General features: G+C 40.9%; 1 protein-coding gene and 1 pseudogene across 6 annotated transcripts in view; one reads left to right on the forward strand and one right to left on the reverse strand.

The window, feature by feature from the left end:
* Nucleotides 1–294: 294 nt before the first annotated feature.
* Ark2n (arkadia (RNF111) N-terminal like PKA signaling regulator 2N) overlaps nt 295–25,072 on the forward strand; it is a 91,032-nt gene continuing 66,254 nt past the window's right edge. The window contains exon 1 of one of the 6 annotated variants that reach the window (XM_046428312.2): nt 295–577. The gene's annotated coding sequence lies outside the window, so the exon portion shown is untranslated. Of the gene's footprint in view, nt 578–873; nt 1,170–25,072 lie in introns of those variants that run through there. The other 5 variants (XM_058573960.1, XR_009225312.1, XM_046428311.2 and 2 more) reach the window with 5 other exon arrangements.
* On the reverse strand, nt 12,748–21,304 carry LOC124081934 (elongation factor 1-beta-like; annotated as a pseudogene).

The following is a 25,072-nucleotide window of genomic DNA, read 5'->3' on the forward strand; positions in this document are numbered from 1 at the left end:
TGTCCCCTTTCAGAACTTTGTATTGCTTATAGGGAGCCAGATATTGAGTAGTGAGGTTGTGCTTCGCATCTCCTTTTCCTCCTTTGGAAGCCTTCTACTCTCCAGACGGCTGTGATCGCTTCATCTTTCTCCAGGTCCCCCAACAGGAACTAATCCCTCCCACCCCCACCCCCACCCCCACCCCCGCCTCCCTCCTCTGCCCCATCTCTGGAACGCGCCTGGAAAACTCAGAGACAGCGCCGTTGCGTCACTCTTCCCAGGGCAAGCTGCAAATGCAAGGAATGACTCTGCAGAGGTGGAATTTGGGGCGTTTGGAACGAACGTTGGGGCAGAGCGGGGTCTCCCTGGCGGATCCCATCGTACCAGCAGGTGGCGCGCTATCTGCAAGGCTCGCAAGGTTCCCGTGCGGAAACTTGAACAGGACGTTGGGGCCACGGCACCAGAGGAGCACAGCCTGGTCTCCCCAAGCCAAGGTGATGACTTCCGAGGAAAAGTGGGTAGAGAAGGGAGCCGGCTTCCTGCTGGAGTGATTCAAGGATTCAGATTTCGCTAGCATCGGGAAAACCTTCGGGAGGGGGTGAGTACTGGGCAGTGCACGGGAATGAAAGCGCTATCCTTGGTTTGCACTGATTGGCTTTTCTACCCCCTCGGAAAGACATTTCTGGAAGGGAGCTGCCTGTACAGAACGAGAGCATGTGGGAAAGACGCCCGCGAAGCCGGCGCCAACGCGCCGACACTCTGCAGCGGGAGGAGCGCGGATTCTTTCCCGCCAGATGGCGCTGTCGGGCTTTCCCCTGGCCTTCTATTACAGTCCTTAGAGGCTCCCGCCGCAGCGGCCGCTCTAGGCGACCCGCGCTAGCTCTGTGGTTCCGGGCGGAAGTGAGGCGCAGAGCGGAACGGCCTCTGGTGACATTTTCTTGGGGCGGCGCGGACGACTGAAGGGAATTGGTGGTGGAGGCTGCGGAGGCGGCGAGGTTCTCTTGGCCCCGGCGGGGGCGCTGATTGCGACCCTCTGCTGGTTGCCGGGATTTGTGCCTAGAAAGAGAAGGCGGCGGCGGCCGAGGCGTCTCTAGTCACCGCGACCGGGAGAGTCCCGGCCGGGGGTCCGTGCGTGCCCCGACGGGGCGCGCGGAGCGGGTGAGAAGGTACGGCGCAGCAGCGGAGCGCAGGTGAGGCGGGAAGGGGCGCAGGGCCGCGGCCTGGTGGTGGTCTAGCCGCGGTGCTCGGGCTGCGTCCCAGGGAAGGGTCGGGGCGAGGCGGAGGGTTGCGGGCCGCGGGTGAGGGCTTTGCGGTGTTCGGGCGCGGGGTCGTCACGGGCCCGGTCGGCGTGTCGGAGGCTCGCTGGGGGCTTGCTCCAGAACTTGGGAAGCGCGGCCCGTACAGTTTCCACCCCGTGGCTTGCCTGCTGCTGGTGACCCCCGCGTCCTCCGGCGTCGCCGAGTTGCCCTCCGCGGCCGCTGGGGCTTGGGGCAGGCGAGAGGGGCCGCAGCCCCCAGGCCGCGTGGGGAAGCGACTTCGTCCCAGGAGTTGTCTTCACTTAACTTTTCGGCGCTCAGCGGGCAGGGGAAGCAGAGCCGCAGCTCCGCCAAGTCGGCGAGCCAGAGTCTGGCGCGGACACCTGCCCCTGCCGCGAAGAGTCCCTGCGGCCTCCCCAGCGCCGCGCTGCCGTGGCCTTGGAGAAAGGGCTGTCATAGGATTGGTGCTGCCTGCCTCTGGACGCTTCCACGACTGTCCTACGGCAGATGCCAGAAATCAGTGGGAGAGATAAATCCAAAGTTGTCCTCTTCTTGGGAGTTTGCGATTTTCTTTAAAAGCAGGCTGGAACGTAAACTGACGATCCCCCGTTTAAAAATTTCTTGTCTTTCTTGATTTCCCAGGGTTTTCTATTCCTTTCCATAGTAGCATTTCATACATTTTTCTTACTGTCTGATTTGTGTATCGTACCGATTATCTAGCAGTCCCTATTGGAACTGTAGGTCATTCATTCTTTCTTTTAAATTGCTCTGTCCTGGTTCCAAAAGAAGAGATGCTTCTCAGGTTGAAGGAAGAGAGGGTTTTACTGGCCCTCTTAGATCCTTCACTGCTTGGCAGTTTATGCTTAAGTATGCTTTTCGGATTTTGCCTGAGCTTTTGCTTGCAAAATCCTTCCACCCAGTTGGATGAAAATCCCACTGATGATGCTTTATCAAGGTTGGACTTCTTAATTACAAATGCATCTGGCAGTTTTGCTTAGGTTATTATTGTGTAGTATCGCTGGGCATATGCTAACTAATAGTTTGAATCACTCCCTTCTCTTGGGATATTTTAAGGGTGGAGGCTATTAACTTTTTAAGGTAGTTTTGCTGATCCTGGCAATATGGATTTCTCCAGTAATCAGAGCATTGCCTTTTGGTTTAACAAGCATTTTTACAGACCAACAGGATAATTGTTACCTGGTGTCCTGAGGAATCACAATGATAATTTATTTTTTTTAGTAGAAAGTATTTTGGCTGATTAATATGCCCAATACAATGTCTACTAGAGTGCCTTGTGTACAGTAAATATAAAGTTATGAGTTATATTTGATTCCAGGTAACTAAGATTGAATTCACTGCAGTGAGCTGTATGCTACTTTAAAAAGAACCTGAATGAAATTTTTAGGCAGATTCATTAAATGAGAATTAAAAACACTTTAAAAATTTATAAGTCAGTCCCCCTCCCCACTTTTTTCCTCCACCGCTACTGGGGATAAACACAGGCCTTCCTGCTTGCTAGGTAAGCACTCTAGCACTGAGCTACATACCCAACTCTTGCTTTTTTTTTTTTTTTTTTTGGTGGTACTAGGGATTGAATTCAGTGGTGCTTTACCATTGAGCTACAGTCGTTTTTATTTTGAGACAGAGTCTCCCTGAATTGCTGAGATTGGTCTAGAACTTGTGATCCTCCTCCTGCTTCAGCCTCCTAAATAGCTAGGATGACAGGCATGTACCACTATGCTGGGCTTAAATCTGGTTCCTCTAGAGTGCTTTTCACTAACACCTTTATTCTTTTTTTTTTTTTTTTTTTTTTTTCAGTACCGGGGATTGAACTGGGGGGACACTCGACCACTGACTGGGCCACATCCCCAGCCCTTTTTTGAATTTTATTTAGAGACAGGGTCTCACTGAGTTGCTTAGTGCCTCACCATTTCTGAGGTTGGCTGTGAACTCACAATCCTCTTGTCTCAGCCTCCCTAGCTTCTGGGATTACAGGCATGCGCCACTGTGCCCAGCTCAAACCATATGTTTTTTTATAATGTTAACATATAGTTGTAAAGATCAGAATAAGTGTTTAGGTCTGAAAGGCAAGGAGAAACTTCAAGGTACTTAAAAGACCAACTAAATCAGAATTTTTGTTATCAGGGATTGAACCCATTGGTGCTTAACCACTGAGCTACATTCCTGCCTTGTTTTATTTTTTTATTTTGAGACAGGGTCTGGCTAAGTTGCTTAGGGCCTTGCTGAGTTGCTGAGGCTGTCTTTGAACTTGTCCTCCTGCTTCAGCCTCCTGAGCTGCTGGAATTACAGGTGTGCATGAGTCTGGCCTAAATCAGATTTTTAATGGGGATTTTTTTTTTCCCTGAACCTTTTTATGGAAAATAGGGTGGACTGGATTTTGAAACTGGAACCTTACTCCCCATTGTTGGCTTCATATTAAGTTCATATTGTACTTGTTTGTTATGTTACTCACCAATTCAGTTTATATTACTCTTTCATCCATTTATGTGAGAGTTACTGTCATAAAACTGTTTTATAGTTTTTATGATTTATTCAAGACCCATGTATTGCTGGGCACTGTGGTGCACATCTGAATCTTGGGAGGCTGAGGGAGGAGGATTTGCAAGATTGAGGCCAGCCTGGGCAGTGTAGCAGATCCCTTTCTCAAAAAGGAGTGAAACCCTGTCTGAAAACAAAGGTGCTTAAGGGTGTGATTGTGGACATCTTTAATCCCAGCTGCTCAGGAGCCTGAGGCAGGAGGATTGCAAGTTCAAGGCCAGCCTCTGCAACTTGTCAAGACCCTGCGTCAAAAATAAAACAGGCTGGAGATGTGGCTCAGTGGTTAAGCACCTCTGGGTTCGATGCCTGGCACCACAACAAAACAAATCAAAACGAAACAATGTCAAGGGGCTGGGTTTTTTTCTTGGTGGTACAGCACCCCAGGGTTCAGTCCCTAGTATCCTCTTCCCACCAAAAAACCCATATAAAGATAAATTCAGCTTTAGGTTATAATTTAATGCAGCTCTGCTAGAACTGTATGCTAATGTATTTCTGTCAAAGGTTGTTTGCTTTTAATATTTATATTGACTTTAGACTTTAAAAATCTCTTCACTGTATGACTAGCAACTTCTTTGTGATCTGCAATGTTATGTTTTTTTTTTTTCCCTTTTGGTAGTGGAACTGAGCCCAAGTGTGCTTGGCAGCTGAACTACATCCCCAGGCCTTTTTTATTATTTTGAGACAAGGTCTCACTGAGGTGGGTAGGGCCTTGCTAAATTGCTGAGGCTGACCTGAACTTGTGATCCTCCTGCTGCAGCTTCCATAGTTGCTGGTATTAAGGCTTGTGCCACCTTGCCTGGCAAGTATTTTTTATTCTGTGGTTCTGAGAATCAAACCTTTAGCCTTGAGCTTTGAGCTTACTAGGCAGATTTTCTACCACAGAGCCATATTCCTAGTCCTTTCCCTGTTTTTTAAAGTTTGGAACTGGTATATTTTTAGAGACCCAAAACTTAACATATGGTAACTTTGGTAAATTATCTTAGACTGTTTTCATTTTCTTGCATGTAACTAGGGACATGAAAATAATGTTATGTTGTGTTTGCTGAATTGACAATGCTTGAAACACCTATAACAGATTTTTTTTTTTTTGTGGTGCTGGGGGTTGAACCCAGGGCCTTGTGCATGTGAGGCTAGTTATAATTGTGTAGGCAAAATGAAGTAGACATATAATAACTTGAGTAAAAGGTTGTGAGACTATAGAAGGGGTAATAGCTATTGAGAAAGCACAGAAGACTAAATATTCATGTGGAACCTCTTTTATTTTCACAGCACTAATTTATTGATTCCCTGTTGTGTGCCAGTAGTGCTGTAGTTGCAAAAGCTGTGGAGGAAATTAAGACCCAACAAGGTCCTGGTGCTTCTGAAACTTCAACATTTAAACCTGAGGTTTGAGATAGGTTTCTGGATGACATTCCAGTCTAATGAACAGACTAGGCAAAGTCATGAATATCAAACTTTTGAATTAGTCTTGTTGGGCCAGTGCCTTGAATTTTCAGAGGGGTGGATAGGATAGATAGAGGTAGGGCCTTGTAAAAGGAAGGAGCGGGGTGAAATGAAAAGATGTACCTCAGTCTGCTAACAAGTTTGAATTTTCTTCTTTTAGTGAAGAAAAACTCAGGTGGTATATGAAGGATGAGATAGGCCTTTTTTTTTTTTTTTTTTTTCCCTTGTATCAGGTATTGAACCCGGAGCACTTAACAACTGATCCACATCCCCAGACCTTTTTTATATTTTATTTAGAGACAGTGTCTCACTGAGTTGCTAAGTGCCTCCCTCAGTTGCTGAGGCTGGCTTTGAACTCGGGATCCTCCCGTCTCAGCCTCCTAGGCTTTAAAAAGTAGAAATTGTACTGCTCCTATTTATATATAGGATGTGTATGTGTGTGTGTCTGTGTGTCTGTCTGTCTCTCTCTAAAATTATGTATATATACTTTTAAAAAAAATTTTGGTGGTGGTTGTTGCTGGGGATTGAACCCAGGGCTATGCACATGCTAGGCAACTTCTCCTATCACTGAAGAACACCCAAGCTCAGGTCTCATTTACTTATTTTGGGTTTTTGTTTTGGTACTGGAGATTGAACCCAGGGGTGCTTAACCACTGAGACACATCCCCAGCACCTTTTATTTTTTATTTTGAAACAGGTCTCAGTTGTTTAGGGCCTCACTAAATTGCTGAGGCTGGTTTTGAATTTGTAATCCTCCTGACTCAGCCTCCCCAGTTTCTGAGATTACACATATTCATCATCATGTCGGTTTAGTTGGATTCATGATCACCAGATTAAAGAAATTTAATAATCTCCCACCCCCTACTGCATAATGGATTGAACCCAGAGAGATGCTCTATCACTGAACTATATCTCCAGTACCCTTTTCCCCTGCTTTTTAAAAGACAGGCTAGCTAATTTGGTGAGGCTGGCATTGAATTTGTGATTCTCCTGCCTCAGCATCCCCCGTAGCTGGAATTAGTCATGTACCACTTCGTCCCAGTATTCTTTATCTTTAATCCCACCCACTTTCCTTATTCTTTTAAAACTTTTAGTGAGCTTAAGGGAAAGAAGCAAGTGTTTTTTTCTGTGTGGGCAGCTTCTCTCATAAGAGGTGGGATTGATGTTTAGTCAGTCAGTTTTTATACTCAGCCTACGGGGCCTTGTAAAAGGAAGAAGTGGGGTGAAATGAAAAGGTGTTTTGCTTGTTTTAAATCTATTCCTTAACTGCTAGGAGTGGAAACATTTTGTATATACTATAAACATTTATCAGAACATATTAGTAACAGCTGAGAATAGTAAAAATGATTTTAAAATACTTCATTTTTTGTGGTGCTGGGAATTTAACCCCAGGACTTTGTACGTGCTAGGTGAGCACCCTACCACTGAGTTATATCCCCAGTCCTAAAAATATTTTAAAATAACCAATGACTCATAGTCTATTGGTTTTCTTATTTAGAATTTGTGCTTTTAATTTACAGTGTTTGTTATAAATTTTGTTTTTCATGTCTTTATTCAAAATAAGGAAGCTCATTTCTATTTGCTTAGGCTATCACTTAAAATAGTTGGTAAATGGTGCAGATCTCTAAGTTATTAACTGGACTTATTTATTAGTGTACTTTAATTATACAGAATAATGGATTTCATGGTGGCATAGTCATACATGCAAATAACATAACTTTGATCATATCTATTCCTCAAAAAGGAATACTTTAAAAAGTTTTTTTGTGAGTACTGGACATTCTGTCCCTGAGCTACATATTTGTTGCGGCCCCCCCCCCCCCTTTAAAATGTTTTTTTTTTCTTTTTTGCCATCGTGGTGGTGCACTTCTGTAATCCCAGGGGCTTGGGAGGCGGAGGCAGGAGGATTGTGAGTTCAAAGCTAGCCTCATAAACTTAGTGAGGGCCTAAAGCAACTTAGAAAGACCTTGTCTCTAAATACAATGTAAAAAAGGGCTGGGGATATGGTTCAGTGGTTAAGTGCCCCTGGTTTCAATTTCTTATTCCAAGAAAAAAAAATTTATTTTTCCTTTTTGAGATAGGGTCTTGTTGAATTGCCTAGATTGACCTTGAACTTGTGATTCTCCTGCCTCAGCATCCCAAAATACTGTGATTATAAAATTGGGCCACTCTGACCTACAACATTTTTCTTAAATGGGTCTCTAAAAGCTTAAAAGAATAGGACTGGAGACTTGAATGTGAATGTTCTTTTTTATACTGCCCATTCATTCCCAAAATATTCTTTTTTGAGGAGAGGGTAACCAAGATTGAACCCAGGGATGTTTTACACTGAGCTATATCCCCAACCCTCTTTATCTTTTGAGAAAGGGTCTCCCCAAGTTGCTGAGTCTGGCCTCAAATTTGTGATCCTCCTGCCTCAGCCTCCCGAGTTCCTGGGATTACAGCCATGTGCACTGCACCAGCTCCAAAATACTTTTTTCCTACCTGAAAATCAAGTCCACATTTTAGTTAATCAGTGCTGATTAGAGCAATAAAATTAAATCTGTTAAATTTATGTATTGGGAACTGAGCACAGTGTTGTATACTTACTACTGAGGAGGCTGAGGCAGGAGAATTGCAGATTTGGGGTGAATCTGGGCAATTTATCAAGACCTTATTTCAAAATAAAATTTAAAAGGGGGTCTGGAATGTAGCTCAATGGTAGGGCACCCTTGGGTTCAAATTTACTTATAATAGTTATTCCTAAGAAAGATACAAACTACGGTAGTCTAGTTATTAAATTTTTATTAGTATGGTTAATACTTGAGAAACAAGCTACTGACCAAAGAAATCAGAAGTTATCTTTTTACTGTGTTGTCTGGGTTTTAAAAAAATAAGTTTCCTGATGTCTAGAGTCACTATTTTGTTAAGTTCCTTATAATTAGAGAAGAGTATTGTTGGGGATAGGGAAGTTGGGTGTGGACTAAAACTCTAGGAAAACAGGATTGTTTTCCTTTCTGTATTAAGAACAAAAACTTCATGCAGTCAAGTTTTAAGCAGTATCCTGCCTGCCTTAGTTTAAACATAAACTAAAAACATAGCATAGAAACAGGTTTTCTTTTTTATCCAGTGCTAAGGGTTGAACTCAGGGCCTCCACATGCTAGACAAGAGATGAAAGTTTTATTTGTTTTTGTTTTTTGGTGGTACTGGGGATTGAACCTAGGAGCACTCTATCACCCAGCTATATCCCTCGCCCTTTCTATTTTATTCTGAGGCAGTCTTGCTAAATTGCCCAGGCTTCTCGGGTGCTATGGTGCAGGCCTGTAATCCCACTGGCTCAGTAGTCTGAGGCAGGAGGATCACAATTTCAAAAGCCAGCCTCAGCAATTTACTGAGCCCTAAGCAATTTAGTGAGACTCTGAATCAAAATAAAAAGGGCTGGGCATGTAGCTCAGTGGTTAAATGCCCCTGGGTTCAATCTCCAGTACCAAAAACAAAAAGCAAAACAAAACAAAACAAAAATATTTATATTGCCCGGGCTGGTCATAAGCTTGAATTCCTCCTGTTTCAGCCTCTTCAGTAATTGGAATTACAGGCATGTGCCATTGTGCCCAGCTGAGAAGCATGTTTTGAAGTCAACATTTGGCAGGGTGGGCAGTACCAGGGATTGAACTCAGGGGCACTCGACCACTGAACCATATCTCCAGACCTGTTTTGTACTTTATTTAGAGACGGGGTCTCACTGAATTGCTTAGGGCTTCACTAAATTGCTGAGGCTGGCTTTGAACTCTCTATCCTCCTGTCTTAGCCTCTGGAGTCACTGGGATTATAGGCATTCACCACTGCACCTGGCTTGAAGTCAGCATTTTATTAAGTGTTTCCCATTGTTTTTTCCTCTGCAATCCACTAAGCAATTTGTTGTATATGTACAGTGGATAGATTTTTAGCAATTTGTCTTGGGGACTTCAGGTTCCAACATTTGGTGACCCTTCTTTATGTGAATTGTTTTCTGAGGGAGATAGAAAATGACCAGAACAGAAATCTTGGAGAAATTTAGACCCTGTATCTTAAATTATTTTTGATTTACACTAATTTTTTTGAGTAATGGGTAACTCACCTTTTTTTTGCATTTAGTAAACTTATGTGGATTCTTATTTGATGTTAGTTTATTCACAGTCCCCGCGCTGGGCCAGGTACATGCCAGAAGTGGTAGTATCTTCAGTAATAAGTGATTTGAGCAACCATTATCACTTTTGGCCTATTTATAGGGCTTTAATCAGTGGAGAAAAGATTGGCTGGCAAGCAAGCAAAGCTGCTCTCTTTTCATATTTTCAGTCTCACAGTTTATATTTCAGGTTCTCCGTTGGCCTAATCCAGCATATATTACTGTGGACAGATTCATTTAGCTTTATTTATTTTAGCATTTCCTTATGTTGGCCAATTTATATTGTTATATTGTATGCATATACAAATATGTAATAACATCCCACTACTATATACAACTATAATCCACGAGTAAAAAAATGGAGAAAAAAGGAAAAAAATACAATTTTTAAGCATTTTTTCTTTCTTTTTTAATGTCTGTATTTTCAGTTGTAGATGGACACAACACCTTTATTTATTTATCTATGTGATACTGAGAATCAAACCCAGGGCCTCACACCTGCTAGGCAAGCGCTCTACCACTGAGCCACAACCCCAGTCCTTAGCATTTTCTTTATGTACTCTAACCCTTTAAACCTCTTCTCAGTCATTTTCTTTCCTGTTCCCCTTGCCCCTTTTAGTACTAGGAATTAAACCCAGAACGTCATGCATGAGTTCTTTACCATTGAACTACACTCCCAGCCCTTTTAATTTTGAGACTGGGTCTCACTTTATTGCACAGGGTGGCTTCCAACTTCACGACCTTCTGCCTCCTTCCCAAGTAGCTGGCATTTCAGGTCTGTCATTGGGCTGGGCTCAGTTACACTTCGTTTTCTAGTACTGGAGTTTGAACCCAGGATTACTCTGTCACAGAGCTATACCCCCAGCCTTTTTATTTTTTATTTTGAGACAGGGTTTTAATAAGTTGTAGAGGCCTGCCTTGCACTTGCAATCCTCTGCCTTATCTACTGAGTAGCTATGATTATAGGTTTGGCCACTGAGCCCAACACAAAATTGTTTTCAAGTATTGGTGCTTATATAAAGTAGTAGTTGCCTCTCAGTGGTAGAATGTTTTGCCTGGGGTGTGTGAGACCCTAGGTTCAATCCCCAGCACTGGGGGAAAAAAAGTACTAGCAGTCAATTAAGTAAGTTAATGTTTATATATAGATATTAGAAAAGAGGACCCCCCCCCAATATTTCAAAAGATTCAGAAACTTGGAGTTTATTGGCCAGCCTCAGCAACTCAGTGAACCCTAAACAATTTAGGCATAAGCAATTTAGTGAGACCCTATCTCAAAAAATAAAAAGGGCCTGGTGTGATAATCCCAGTGGCTTGGGAGGCTGAGGCAGGAGGATCACCAGTTGAGAGCCAGCCACAGCAAATATAAAAAAGGGCTGGATATGTGGCTCAGGGGTTAAGTGCCCCTGGGTTCAATCTCTGGTACCTGCCTCCCCTCTCAAAAAAGTGTTTGCTTTATGGTGTAGGACAATATTACATTACATAGAATCAGTATGATTTCTCATAGAGTAACTTCTCTTTGATTTTATTTTTCTCCATAAAACATAAGACAAAAAGTGACACAGTTGCTAATAGCCTAGTAAAGCTGTTTCCTTACTAGAATACTGTAAATAAAGTGACTGCATATTTATGCATAAAGCAGCAAAATCAGATACCATAAAATTAAATATCTTAAGCCACATGGCACAAGAATAGGGTAAAAGTAGTATCTTGTTAAATAGCAAAAGAAAGTCCCCTCCCCTCAAGATCTAAGGAGAGAATCCATTATATCCATAACTATGAAGTTCCTAAGTCTTTTTTTTTTTTTTTTTTTTTGTACTGAGGAGTAAATCCAGGGGCACTTAGCCACTGAGCCACAACCCTAGCTTTTGTATATTTTTATTTTGAGATAGGGTCTCTCTGAGTTGCTTAGGGCCTCACTAAGTTGCTGAGGCTGGCTTTGAATTGATGTTTCTCTTGCCTCTTAGCCTCCCTAGTCACTGGGATTACAGGTGTGTGCCAGTGTGCCTGGCTACAAAGAGTTTTATTTCATTAGTGGCCATAGTGTTTTCTTTCTTTTTGTGTGTGTTTTTGGTGGTACTGGGAATTGAAACCAGGGGCACTCTACTCTGAGCTACATCTCCACCCTTTTTATTTTATATTTGAGAAAAGATCTCTCTAAGTTGCTGAGGCTAACCTTGAACTTGTGATCCTCCTTTGTCAGTCTCCAGGGTAGGTAGAACTATGTATGTGCCATCAAGCCCAATTGGTCTTGGCAATTTATTTTCTTTCCTTTTTTTTTTTTTTTTTTTTTTTTTTGTGGTGTTGGGGATTGAATCCAGGGCCTTATACATGCAAGGCAAACACTCTACCAACTGAGCTATGTCCCCAGCTTTTGATAAGTATTTGTTATGTGTTAGGAACTGTGAATGAATGGAATTAACATGATCCTTGTTTTTATGGGATATTATAAGGTAATGGGACTGAGGAGATGAGGAAAACATTTATACAAATAATTTGTTTCTTTTTAAATGCTTTTCTCATAATGTGCAATTTATTTTTCTCTTCCCCCAAGTATAAAATTAATCTTTTTTTCCCCTTATTGTGGTACTGGGGATTGAACCCAGAGATGCTTTAACACTTGTTACATCCCCAGCTTTCTCACCTTTCCTCTTTAAATTTTGAGATAGAATCTCACCAAATTGCCCAGGCTGGTCTCAAGTTTGGGGTTCTCCTGCTTCAGTCCTTGGGCTTTGCCAGGTATGGTAACACATGTCAGTAATCCCAACTATTTGGGAGGTAGACACTGTGGGATAGCAAGTTTGAGGCTGGGTTACATAATTTAGAGAGATTCTGTCTCAAAAAAGGGCAGGGTTGTGGCTTAGTAGAACTAATGTCTAGCAATTTGAAGCCCCGGATTTAATCCCCAGTACTACAAAAATAAAGTAGCATAAAATTCTTGGTTTTAAGTATCCTTAGTGTTTGTGTGTTTGTGTTTAATCTTTCAAACTTTTATTTAATTACATTGACCCAGGGTGGATTTTAGATCTTCCATGAAAGTAACCATGTCTAGGGATTGTCCTTAGTCCTCTATAGCAGTTATGTGCTCCTCTAACATGTGTGTTCCAACTGTATCATGTTCAACTACACACTATATTTGAAGTTTTTGTTTTTTTCCCAGATTTATATCAGTGCTTTGTAGTTATACATAATGGAGTGATTTGTTATCTATTAGTTCATGCACACAATATAACAGTTAATTTGGCTGCTGTAATTCCCCGGTATTTCCCCTTTCCCTGCCATCCTCCCTGCCCATGGTCAGTTTACTGTACTGATCTCCCTTTGACAGTATTTGAAACTTTAAACTTCATATCCCACTAGAAGTAGTTTTAGAAGTCCCAAACCAAGCTCTCTGTTTGAATGCTTCTGATACACTTCTAATTTTGCCATATCTATGTCATCATCCCAATGTTTCACATCTAGTGAGAGGGAAGACTTGGCAAGAAGTATAGATTTTTTTGGCTATCTTTGACTGATTCTATACAAGGCATTCTTCCTTTAGCCTCCTGCTGCTTTGCTTATCCTCAGATCCAAAGAGACCAGTATCTTCATCATCTCTACTGTCAGTAGTTCCACATCTTATGTCATCTGTATTGGTAGAGCCACACTTGCCTAAAGCTTTCTTCACAAAAGGAAAAGGCTGGCCTTTTCCTTTTCACAAGTCTTGATGTGCTTATACTGATGTAGGCCATGAAAGAAGTCAACAGGCGATGGGCTGGAAACTGTTTCAAATACTTCCCACATCTGCTCGTAATGGCACCTACCCTTCCATGTATCTCTTGTCTGCCAGGGAAATGCTGAGTAACTGGAGGCTGGCAAGATTTTTCATATCTCCAAAACCACAGGCCTTGGCCGTGTATGGGAGCTGGGTAGTAATAGAGCGAAACAGTGTAAGAAATCAGTGAGTAGCTCTAAGAACAAAAAGACACTTATTTTTGTTTGCTTTAAAAATTACCTTGATGGTACACACCTATAATCTCAGCAATTCTGGAGGCTGAGGTAGGAGGATGGCAAGTTTGAGACCATACTGGGCATCTTAGTGAAACTGTCTCAAAATATAAAAAGGATTGGGGACATAACTCAGTGGTAGAGTGTCCCTGGGATCAAATAAATAAAAGAAAACTATCTTTTTTTATACAGTAGACAGTGGAATGTATTTGTGTGCTATGGTCAGAAAAATCAGGTAATAATAGGTGATAATTTTCTTGGGTAGTTATTAGTATTGTGATTCTCCCCTTCCATTATATTTCACAGTACTCTGTTTTGATAGCTAGCTTATCTAACACTGTGAAATATTAATAACTTTAAAACTTTTCGAGATATTGGCTAAAATCAGCAGAAAATAGGCACACAATACTGTTTGAAAGCTTTCATCTTTCTTATTTTCATGTTACAATTTGTCTGTTGCTTTCCAGTCTATGTGTTTCCTATCCCTGGTTTTTGGTTTATTTATTTATTTTTTGTTACCAGGGATTGAATCCAGGGGTGCACAACCCTCCACATCTCCATCCCTTTATTTAGAGACAGGGTCTCCCTAAGTTGCTTAGGGCCTCACTAAGGTGCTGAGGCTGGCTTTGAACTTGTGATCCTCCTGCCTCAGCCCCCAAGCTGCTGGGATTATAGGTGTGTACCACTGTGCCTGGCTATTTGTTGATGTTTAAAAAATAAAACTAGATAGAACTTCAAAATGTTTTTTTGGTTGTCTGTTTTTCTTTTTTTTGGTACTGGGGATTAAACCCAGGGACACTTCTACCACTGAACTACATCTACAGGCCTTTTATTTTGTGTTCTGAGAGAGGATCTCACTGCGGAAGTTGTCTTGCTGCAGAAGCAAGAAGCTGGCCTTGAATTTGCAATCTATCTGCGTTAGCCTCCTTAGTAGCTGTGATTATAGGGGTGCACCACTGTGCTGGGCTTGAGCATCTTTTTTTTTTTAAATCATCTAGGTATAGAGTAGGCACAGTTGAGCTAAGGCAAAGTAGCTAAATAAGTGATTTCAGAGACCCACAATTATGGGTGTGTAGCTCAGTGATTAGGCACTTGCCTAGTGTGTGAGAAGCCTTACGTTTAATCCCTAGCGCTGCAAAAAGAAAAAGCAAAACAGAAACCTTTTTGTCTCTAAAGATGATTGATTGCTAATGGATTTCTTTTAAAAAATCTTGATCCAATTGAGTATGGTAGTGCATACCTGTAATCCTAACAATTTGGGAGGATGAGGCAGAAGGATTGCAAGTTTGAGGCTCATCTGGGCAATTTAGTAAGTCCTTATCTGAAAATAAAAATTTAAAAAGGCTGGGGTTGTAGCCTAGTGGTAGAGCACCCCTGGGTTAAATCCCCAGTAAAACACACACACACACTATCTTGGTCTCAACTGATAGGGAAATTGCCACTGCTTTTAAAAAATGAATTCGCAGTTAGCTGGGCATGTTGGCAAACCAGTAAATCCCAGGTACTGGGGAGACTGAGGCTAGCTTGGGCAATTTTGTGAGATCTTATCTCAAAAATAAAAGGGCTGGGGATGTACCTTAGTGTTAGAACACTTCTGGGTTCATGTCTCCAACACTAGGAGGAGAAAAATCTATTAAAAATTGGATTTTGTGTTTTTAGGGAAAATTATGAAATCAGTAGCATAGCTTTTAAATTTATGAAGTGGCTTGGTATTTGTTGTTAATACATAAGTAGAGAGTGCACCCCTGTAATCCCAGGGACTCAGAAGACTGAGGCAGGAGAATTGCAAATTTGTGATTTTTTTCCTTTTTTTGGTATTAGGGATTGAATCCAGGGGTACTTAACCACTGAGGCATACCCCAGCTCTTTTTCTTTTCCTTCCTCCCTCCCCCCCCTCTACTTTTTGAGGCAGGATGTTGCTGAGTTGCTTAGGGCCTTCTAAGGTGCTGAGGCTGGCTTTGAATTTGGGAATCTCCTGTTATAGCCTCCTGAGTCACTGGGATTACAGGTGTGCACCACTGCAGCAGGCGAGAATCAATTTGCTAGGCTAGCCTTGGCAATTTAGTAATACCATATATCAAAATAAAATATATAAAAAATAGGATTGGGGGGTATAGCTTTTACTGGGGGTAAAGTGCTTGTGGGTTCAACTCCCAGTACAGGGTGCAGGGGAAGCCTTAGATTGTACTAATTGAGTCATAGATCCCCCCCACCCCACCATTGTATGAGGGATTGAATCCAGGGGTGCTCTATCACCACGTATATCCCCTAACCCTTTTCAAATTTCATCTTAAGACAGGGTCTTGCAAAGTTGTCCACTTATAATCCCTAAGTTGCATATCCTGTGGTGTTTTTTTTTTTAAAAAAAGATTTATTTATTTTTGTTCTTCTTGTGGTGCTGGTGATTGAACCCAGGGCCTTGTGCATATGAGGCAAGCACTGTACCAACTGAGCTATATCCCCAGCGTTTTTGTTCTTTTTTGGGTATACATGACAATAGAGTGTATATTGACACATTGTACTTACATGGAGTATAACTTATTCTAGTTAAGATCCTACTCTTGTGGTTGTACATGATATGGAGTTACCCTGGTCAGGTATTCATATAAAAGAATAGGGGAGTTATGTCCAATTGTTAATTCTACTGTCTTTCTGATCCCCTATCCCACCCTTCTTTTCATTTTTTTGTCTAATCCAATGAATTTCTATTCTTCCCCTCCCCACACTCCCTTGGTGTGGGTTAGCATTAACATATTGGAGAGAACATTTGGCTTTTGGTTTTTTGGGATTGGCTTATTTCACTTAGCTTGATAGTATCCAGTTCTATCCATGTATTGGCAAATGCCATAATTTTACTCTTCTTTATGGCTGAGTTATATTTCATATATATATATATATATATATATATATATATATACATATCACCTTTTCTTTATCCATTCTCCTGTGAAGGTCACTTGGGTTGGTTCCATATCTTGGCTATTGTGAATTGAGCTGCGATTAACATTGATGTGGCTGTGTCTTCGTAGTATGCTGATTTTGAATCCTTTGGGTATAAACCAAGGAGTGGGATCATTGAGTCAAATGGTTGTTCCATCCTAGTTTTCTGAGGAATCTCCATACTGCTTTCCAGAGTGGTTGCACCAATCTGCACTCCCACCAGCAATGTATGAGTGGCCATTTTCCTCCACATGCTTGCCAACATTTATTGTTACTTGTATTCTTTTTTTAAAAAAATATTTTTAAGTCATTGACATTTATTGATTGATTGATTGTCTTGAGAATCCAACCCATTGCCTCACATGTGCCAGGCAGGTGTGCTACCGCTGAGCCCTAGCACCTTGTTACTTGTATTTTTTTTATATTTATTTTTTAGTTGTAGTTGGACACAATACCTTTATTTCACTCGTTTATTTATTTATTTATTTATTTTTTATGTGGTGCGGAGGATCGAACCCAGGGTCTTGCACGTGCGAGACTAGCTCTCTACTGCTGAGCCACAACCCCAGCCCCTTATTACTTGTATTCTTGATAATTGCCATTCTGACTGGAGTGAGGTGGAATCTTAGTGTAGTTTTGATTTGCATGTCTTTAATTCAGTGGCTGCTATTTTGAAAAAATAATTAATTCGTAAAGCCTTTTATCATTGTTATGTTCTTCTGGGAGGCTCATATTATGTTAATAATGCATCTGTTGGTAAAGTGAGGTAAAGGATAGCTGTTTACTTATAGTAGAGTTTGTCTTTACCATTTTTAAATGGTTTGGGAATTATTAAAATGAACATTTATAACAAATAATCTAACATTTTAAAAATGTCATCATAATGTTTAAAGAATCCAAATATCATAAAGGCTGGGAGTGGTGGCACACACTTGTAATCCCAATGGTTTGGGAGGCTGAGGCAGGAGGATCATGACTTTAAAAGCCAGCCTCAACTATTTAGTGAGGCCTTAAGTAACACAGTGAGACCCTGTCTCTGAATAAAATGCAAAAAAGGATATGGAATGTGGCTTAGTAGTTGAGCACCCCTGAATTTACTCCCCAGTACCAAACAAACAAACCCATCATAAAAAATCTATTTTGATAATTTTTTTTTTTTTTTTTTTTGCAGTGCTGGGGATAGATTCTAGGGCCTTTCACACCTTAAACAAGTACTGTAGCACTGAGCTACATCCCCAGCCCTAATAAAACATTTATTTAATATTTATTTTTTAGTTGTAGTTGGACGCCATACTTTTATTATTTGTTTTTATGAGGTGCTGAGGATCGAACCCAGGGTCTTGCACATGCTAGGCGAATGCTCTACCGCTGAGCCAAAACCCCAGCCCCCCTAATAAAACATTTTTAAGGAACCAAATGTATAGTCAGGCATGGTGGCGCATGCCTATAATACCAGAGATTTAGGAGGCCAGAGGGTCAGAAGTTCAAGACTAGCCTCCTAATCTTAGTGAGACTCTGTCTCAAAATAAAAAGAGCTCTGGGGATGTAGCTCTGTTGTTAAAAGCCCGGGATTCAATTCCTAGTACCAAAAAAACAAACAAATGATAAACCAAAACAAAACCCAAATGTGTGTGGTGCTTTGTATCTACAAGGCCTAGCAAAATGTCTTACGTTTAATATTTTTTGTTTGCTTGGGATTGAACCTAGAACCTTGCACATGGGTTCTACCACAGATCTACATTTCTAACCCTGCTTAAATATATCTTGTTCAATAGATGTTAAGGGTCTCCATCTGGGTATTTTTCTAGTTGATTCAGATAAATAATCAATGAGACAGAAGCCCTGTTCGCTTGTATCTTACATGTTGCAAGGCATATAGACAATAGTAAACTAATCATGAAATCATGACAATTTTTTGAGGGGGTGGGTACTGGAAATTGAACCCAAAGGCACTTTACCACAGAGCAATATCCCCAGTCCTTCTAATTTTTTTATATTTATTTATTTAGGTACTGGGGATTGAACTCAGGGGGGCTCAACCACTGAGCCCTCATCCCCAGCCCCATTTCATATTTTATTTAGAAATAGGGTCTCCCCACTGAGTTGCTTAGCTGTCACTTTCCCTGGTGACAAAAACACCCAGGGTCACTCCAGGGGAACTGGGCTGCGCGAAATAACCACACAAGAGACAGAGATACCTTTTTCTTTGGGGGTCTTGTGATGGCTCCTGTGACCTTAATAATAATACCAGAGATTATTATCCAGCGAGGGAGGGAGGGAGGGAGGGACCGACCCACGGTTGGACAGTGCCGGCCTCTTTTATTGAGGAGAAGCCATTCAAATAATGCAAAGGGTTAGGTTTCAAGGGGCTGAGTCTAGCTTCATGATGTCTGCTGTCAGCAGGTTGACTGACATCTAGGAAGGCCACCCCCAAAGGCAGAGTAAGAGAAGGGGACACACAAAGGGCGTTTCCATGAAACATTCTATCCCAAACAGGGCAAAGGGTTAATATCACAAAGGAACAGGTGAGCATAGCTTGACCCAGGGGGCTACAGGAAGGCATGCCTAGGCATGAAGACACATTTGCTACATTTTTACAACTCTCAAGATCTGGGCCACCCCTACAGCCACTTTGATGCGGCCAGATCACTGGAAGTGACCGCCAGAGCCTCACCAATCAGGAGAGGAAAATGCTGGTCACATGATATGGCGGCCTCCCACACACAGCCCTCAGCTTTTGCTGAGGCTGGCTTTGAACTCGTGGTCCTCCTGCCTCAGCCTCCTCAGCCACTGGGATTACAGGTGTGTTCCCCCGACCCAGCCCAATTTTTAATTTAGAGACAAGATCTCTTTAAGTTGCTGAGGGTCTCACTAAGATGCTGAGGCTGACCTTGAATTTGTGATCTTTCTGCCTTAGCCTCCTGAATTATAGATGTATACCACTGTACCTGGCTCAGTTTTAGAAACTTTTTTAAAAAAATTATTTATTTATTTTTTTGAGAGAGTGAGTTTTTAATATTTATTTTTTAGTTTTCGATGGACACAATCTTTGTTTGTATGTGGTGCTGAGGATCAAATCCGCACTACCGCTTGAGCCACATTCTCAGCCCAGTTTTAGAAACTTATTAAAAACTAGAGAATAATGGATTTTGAGGGAGAGGAGCATTGAGCTATGGTCTGAATACATGTCTCCTCCAAATGTGTATATTGAAATCCTAACCTCCAAGGTGAGATATCAGGAAGATTGGCCTTTGGGTGGTGATTGGGTCATGAGTGCCTGCCCAATGGAATGGCATTAGTGTACTTATGAAACAGTACAAAGAGAGATTTATCACCCCTTTTTTACCATTTGAGGTTGCAGTAAGAAATAGTAGTCTGGCTGGGCCTATTGGGCCACTCCAATATTGCAGCAACTTAGGAGTGGAGGCAGGAGGATCACAAGTTCTAGGTCAGCCTTCTCAATTTATTGACACCCTGTCTCTAAACATAAAAAAGGCTGGGGAGTACTTCAGGGTTAAAGCACCCCTGGGTTCAGTCCTCGTTTTTTTTTTTCCCCCCTGTTTAATTTTTTATACCTTGTTCCTTATATCAATAGGTTAAGAAAGTAAAATTTTCCCAGGTATTGATTTATAGATACTATTTATAAGTAGAATCACAAAGTTCAGTTTCACAAACAGTAACATGCAGTGATCTCTTTAAATGCAATTTTAATCCTTATTTTAAGCTAAGGGCAATAATTAATGCAGTAAGCTAAATTCACACAAAACCTGTATACTCTGAACTACAAAAGTGGTTTTTGTAGCTACATACGGTTTTAGTCAACTACACATTTCCACAAGTACTTACAAATATGTTAAAAAAACACTACCCCAAATGCTTATCTTACCATTAGCTCGTTAAACATTGCCATTCCTGCTACTGAAAGTAGATGATTGGGAAAATGAGTTCTAAAACTTAAAAAGTAACCTAAGTCCCAAAAGGTTTTAAATCAAGAAAGTCTTTCAACATGGAAGCATCAACATGAAACTTTAATTTTCTAAAAAAGAAAAAAAATCACTCTTTAGAAAACATTAAAACAAATTATCGTATAAGATACATAAACATTCTTACAAAAACTAGTTTTAAATATCATCTCCTTAAAAGAAAAACCAGTTCACTATCTTTAATATCATCTCAGACCACCGTTTTCTGAAAAATTCAGAATATGTAAGGCATATGTCTCAGCTGTCATAGTCAAAATGACACTTAGATTTCACATATTAAACAGCTATAGTATAGCTTATAATGGCACAAATATACCTAACACATAAATACTACTTCATCCTTCATCATAGTCCAAATTCAGAAGGAACTGCATAATTTGTAAGGTACTTTAACTTATGTGTAGTCATTAAAACTCAGTAAGTAATTCAAGTATAGTCATGTAAAGGCAGGCAATTAAAGGCTCAAGGATCACTCTAAAATCAAAGACATGAAAATAAAGGCTGAAAACTTTGTCTCTCCATCTTTCATTTACATGCCTAGATATTAGGACATTACTGAACAAAATACACAATTATTATATATGATTTCCACAGAAGATAATGAAATTTCATGAAGTACAAAAATTAACAAGATCTGTAGTTTGTGTCATCAAATGCTTTTCTAGCTCGTTTCAATTCTTCACTCATGGTAAGCAAGTCTTTAACCCTAGCAAACTTCCTTGGGTCCTTCTGAATCAAGAAGACGATATCTTCAACTTGTACTCGACCTTGTCTTCCAATTGACATTGCCTTGTGAGTCATTTCAGTGAGGAACTCTATGACAAGGTCTTCAAGAATATCCACTGACTCAGTGTAAGGATTCTGGTCATCCCCAAACCCATACATCATACATCGTAATTCTTTAGAAAAAAGTCTTTCTTTTACCCTGTCCACCTTCTGCAATTCCTCCAATTTCTTATTTTCCTCCTCAAACTAGGTTTTCACTCACGGTCAGGTCTTCTTTCTCATCTGCCATCCCACTAGCCCGCCAGCCCACAGCGCTCAGTCATCGTTTTTTTGAACCAGGAAATATACCCTCAACATGAACCAAATCTACCAGTGCCTTGAACTCAAATTTCCTAACTTCCAGAACTATGAGGAATACCTTTCTGGTTTTAAAGCTATTCAGTTTTTTTCCCCCTTTATACTGGGGATTGAACCCAGGGGTCTTAACTACTGAGCTACAAGAGCTACAACCCTGCCATTTTTTATTTTGAGACAGGGTCCTTCGAAGTTCCTTAGGGCATCACTAAATTGTCAAGGCTGGCCTTGAATTTTCAATCCTGTTTCATCCCCCCTGCAGCAGGATTTTACAGATATGCGCCACAGGGTCCAGCAGGCTGGAATTTTGATCCCCCTGCCTCAGTCTCCCAAATCCCTGGGATTACAGGCATGGACACTGTACCTGGTTAAACATGTATATCTTTAATGTGGATAGTCTAATTTATCTTTTGTAAAGATTTAGATTTGCCGGGCTGGGGTTGTGGCTCAGTGGTAGAGTGCTCGCCTAGCGCGGGTGAGGGACTGGGTTCAATCATCAGACGACATAAAAATAAATAAATAAAAATAAAGGCATTGTGTCCACTTACAACTAAAAAAAAATATTAAAAAATAAAGATTTAGATTTTGCCAGGTGCAGTGTAATCCCAGTGGCTCTGGATTGCAGCTGAGACAAGAGAGTCACTAGTTCAAAGCCAGCCTCAGCAGTTTAGTGAGTCCCTAAGCAACTCAATGAGACCCTGTCTCTAAATAAAATATATTTAAGAAAATGAAGGGCTCAGTGGTTAAGCACCTCTAGGTTCAATTCCTGGTATTAAAAAAAAAGGGGGGGGGATGGAGTTATAGCTCAGTTGGTAGAGTGCTTACCTCATAGGCACAAGGCACTGGATTCAATCCTCAGCACCCCCCGCACCCCCCCCCCTCCCAATTCAGATTTTCAGAACTTTCATGTTTGGTTAAAGAAGACTGCTTTGTAGCATGATCCAGTCTTAGGCTGAGGAACAGGCTGGAAATTCAGAAAGTATTCTAAATATATTTTTCTAAATATATCATGGCCATTGACCTACATATTCTTTTCTTAGAAATGAGGATTATTCATTGTAGGTTAACTATGAGCAGTAATTAATAAAAATAATTAAAATGTTCCTAAACCCTAAATAGAATTGTTTAGTCTTCAGTGTGGGTAGCCATTTATCTTGTGTAGTGCTTTGAAATTGCAGGGTTTTTTTTGGGGGGGGGGGCAGTATATGGATTGAACCCAGGGCCTTGAACATGCTAGGCAAGTACTCTATAACTGAACTACATACTCAGTCCCTTTTTAAAATTTTGATTTTGAGGCAAGGCTTTGCTGAGTGTCCCATACTGGCCTAGAACTTGGGAACTTCCTGCCATAGCTGTCCCCAGTATCTGGGATTACATATGTGTACCACCATGCTCATTTTTTTAGTGCAGTTTAAAAATGAAATTGCATGTTTTTTTTTTTTTGTGTGTGTGTGTGTGTATGTATATATTTTAAATATTTCTTGGAACATCGAAAACATTGAGGTCTTGGCTGATTCATGGTAAGATTATTTAGGTTAAGCTGGGTGAGGTGACACACGCCTTTCGTCCCAGAGGCTCAGGTGTCTGAGGTAAGAAGATTGCAAGTTCAAAGCCAATCTCAGCAATTTATCGAGACCCTAAACATTTTTGAGAGACCTGGTCTCAGGGCTGGCAATTGCCCATAATCTCAGCGGATCCGGATGCTTTGGTAAGAAGAGGCTGAGAAAGGAGGATCGGAAGTTCAAAGCCAGCCTCAGCAAAAGCAAGGCACTAAACAATTCAGTGAGACCCTATCTCTAAATAAAATACAAAATAGGGCTGGGGATGTAACTCAGGGGTTAAGCACCCTTGTTGTCAACCCTCCCCCCAAATTTAGATTTAGATTATGATTCATATTTTATTTAGATTGTGTTTAAAATTTACTGGAATGGGAGCAGGTTACCAGGAGCTGACACCTTAGAGTGTGGTTTAGAGGCACTACTTTTTTTTTTTTTTTAGGTACCAGGGATTGAATCCATGGGTGCTTTGCCACTGAGCCGCATCCCAACTATTTATAATTTTTTTTAAATTTTGAAATAAGGTCTCACTGAGTGGCTTAAGTCCTTTCTTAAGTTGCTGAGGCTGCTGCATATTGCTTTTTCGGACTTCATTTTCAGCCACATTTTCCTCTCATGAGGCAAAGTTGGCAGATGTGAGGTAACAAGTTTCCTCAGCATTTTGCCCCAGATCCTGCAACTCCTCCCTTTGTTCCACCTCCCAAGGTTGCAGTTTTGTTTTTTCAGTGCTGGGGATTGAACCCAGGACCTTGCACATGCTATGCAAGCACTGTATCAGAGATAGATTCTCAGTTCCTGAGTTTCTGGAATTACAGGCATGAACCATGAGGCTTAACTTTTTTTTTTTTTCTTTTTTAAAAAATACACATTATTTTATAGAGCAGTTTTAGTTTGTAGAAAAATTGAGCAAGGTACAAAGTTTCTGTATTACCTCCTTTCCCCCTGCCCAGTTTGCCTTTTTATTAATTAATATCTTTAAATACATTTTTTTTTTTTTTTTTTTTGGTACCAGGGATTGAACCCAGGGATGCTTTACCATCAGCTACAGCCTCAGTCCTTTTAAATTTTATTGTTTTATTTTGAGACAAGTTCTCACTAAGTTGCTGAGGCTGGTCTTGAACTTGCAAGGCTTCTACCTCAGCCTCCAGAGTCTTGTAATTACAAGAGTGAGCCACTACACCTCACACCTGACTTTATTAACATCTTGACATTACCTTGATAGTTTTGTTTTAGTACATGAGCCAGTATTGATATATTTTTACAGTTCATAGTTTATATGAGGGTTTGGCTTTTTTTTTATGTTCAATAACTGAGATTCTATGTGGATTAACTGTTATGATTTAGAAGTGAGGTATCCCCCAAAAGTTTATGTGTAAGATAATGCAAGAAAGTTTAGAGGTAAAATGCTTGGGTTATGAGATTCTTAACCTAATCAGGGTATTAATCACCTGATGACTGGGTTGTAACTGTATGCAGGTGAGGTGTATGGAGGACATGGGTCATCCAGAGAGTGTGCATTTGGAGTTTATGTTTTTTCCGTGGTGAGGGGAGTTTTTTGTAGGCTTCCTGATTGTTATGTTCTGAGCTGCTTTCCTCCTCCACACCCTTACCATCATAATGTTCTGCTTTATCTTGGGCCTAGAGCAATGGAGTTGGCTGTATGAACTGAGACCTCTGAAACTGAGAAACAACTAAACTTTTCCTCCTCCAAAGTTGTTCTTCTCAGATCTGTTGGTTGCTACGATGAAAAAGCTGGCCAAAACATTTCACTGAATAAACAGTTCCATGGGTTTGGACAGTGCCTAATGTCAGATATCAATGATCTTCCACCACAGTGGTGCATTTGTTACAATCCATGAGCCTACATTGACAAATCTTTGCCACCTAAAGTCCATAGTTTATATTAGCTCACTTTGGGTATTGTAGTCTAGGAGTTTGAAGAAGAGAATCATGACATGTATCTACCATTACAGTATCATACAGAATAGTTTCTCTGACTTAAAAATATGAACTCTTCTCTCTTCTTCATTCTTTCCTTTCCTCTAACTGCTTTCAATCGCTGATCTTTGACTGCCACTCTAGTTTTGCCATATCTAGTATGGCATGTAGTTGAATTTGTAGAGTATGTAGCTTGTTAAAATTGGTTT

This window comes from Marmota monax, unplaced genomic scaffold, assembly GCF_021218885.2.
Source record: "Marmota monax isolate L192 unplaced genomic scaffold, Marmota_monax_Labrador192_F-V1.1 WCK01_AAM20220418_F8-fsc00031, whole genome shotgun sequence".
NCBI classification, from domain to species: domain Eukaryota; kingdom Metazoa; phylum Chordata; class Mammalia; order Rodentia; family Sciuridae; genus Marmota; species Marmota monax.